The following is a 1,889-nucleotide window of genomic DNA, read 5'->3' on the forward strand; positions in this document are numbered from 1 at the left end:
TGCTCAAAGCTCCATTTTCGCCCGATCTCTCTCCCTAGCCAATCAAACTTGTTGATTTTCTAGGGTTGGTTGAGAAGGCCCCGATCTAGACTTCCACCAAGAGAAATTTGATCCCCCTCACTAATCCCTTGCGGATCTTGTTACTCTTGGGTGTCTGAGCACCCTAGATGGTTGAGGTCAGCGCGGAGCCATATTCCATTATGGTGAAGCTTCGTGGTGTCGTTGGGAGCCTCCAATTAAGTTGTGGAGATAGCCTCAACCTTGTTTGTAAAGGTTCGGTTGCCGCTTTCAAGGGCACCAATAGTGGAATCATGGCATCTCGCATTGTGTGAGGGCGTGAGTAGAATACGGTGGCCCTAGTGGCTTCTTGGGGAGCATTGTGCCTCCACACCGCTCCAACAGAGACGTACTTCCTCTCAACTTCCTCTCAAAGGAAAGGAACTTCGGTAACACATTCTCGTCTCCACCGACTCCACTCTTGGTTATCTCTCACCTTTACTTGTGCAAGCTTATATTGTGTTGTATCCCTTCCTTGCGTGTGTACTTGTTGTTGTTGCATCATATAGGTTGTTCACCTAGTTGCATATCTAGACAACCTACTTTGATGCTAAGTTTAATTTCGTCAAGAAAAGCTAAAAATTGTTAGTTGCCTATTCACCCCCCTCTAGTCAACCATATCGATCCTTTCAATTGGTATCAGAGCCTCGTCTCTTTATTAAGGACTTTGTCGTCCGAAGAGTATGGTTGACACCACGGACGAGGTGGAAGATCACCCCGGTGCGAATCTCACTTTGTCCGTGGCCGATGCAGGACCCTCGGTCTCTCGTGAGGAGTTCAATGTGGCTATGGACACATTGAAAACTTCCACGACGGCCAAGGTTAAAGGCATGTTTAAGGAGTTTCTTGACGGGCTTAAATTATTCACCGAACCATTGGGAGTGGTTAATCCCGCTAACAAGGTGACAGATGCTAACTCCAAAAAGGGGGAAGCTAGTTGAGCATGCTCCTATGCCTAGTGGTAGAAGTGAGAGTGGCATTGTCGGTGTCAAAACCGGAGGATCTCGGGTAGGGGGGCCCGAACTGTGCGTCTAGGCGGATGGTAACAGGAGACAAGGGACACGATGTTTTTACCCAGGTTTGGGCCCTCCCAATGGAGGTAAAACCCTACTCCTGCTTGATTAATATTGATGATATGGGTAGTACAAGAGTAGATCTACCACGAGATCAGAGAGGCTAAACCCTAGAAGGTAGCCTATGGTATGATTGTTGTTCGTCCTACGGACTAAAACCCTTCGGTTTATATAGACACCGGAGAGGGCTAGGGTTACATAGAGTCGGTTACAATCGGAGGAGATCTACATATCCGTATCGCCAAGCTTGCCTTCCACGCCAAGGAAAGTCCCATCCGGACACGGGACGAAGTCTTCAATCTTGTATATTCATAGTCCAGGAGTCCGGCCAAAGGTCATAGTCCGGTCATCCGGACACCCCCTAATCCGGGACTCCCTCAGTAGCCCCCGAACCAGGCTTCAATGACGATGAGTCCAACGCGCAGATTTGTCTTCGGCATTGCAAGGCGGGTTCTTCTCGAAATCCCATATACATGTCGAATAGTGTCCGGCTTCTGGTAAATGTTGCGCTCCTTGGCTTCTGTGCCCAATAATGGCCATCTTCCACGTGTCAAAATAATGCGAAAAGACAGGGTGTTTTTTCATTTACCCTCCTAGCTGCGCAAATGGGCTGCCTACAAAAGAGGCGGGGATTTAGATCCGAATCACACCATCTTCCCTCCGCGAGCATTCATCGGAGCGCATTCGACAGAGATCCATTCCATCATGGCCGGACAATGCAGCTCCTCCTCTCGCCCCTCCCCCCCCAGCCCTCAGCCT

Source organism: Triticum dicoccoides, chromosome 3B (assembly GCF_002162155.2).
Source record: "Triticum dicoccoides isolate Atlit2015 ecotype Zavitan chromosome 3B, WEW_v2.0, whole genome shotgun sequence".
Taxonomy (NCBI): Eukaryota; Viridiplantae; Streptophyta; class Magnoliopsida; order Poales; family Poaceae; genus Triticum; species Triticum dicoccoides.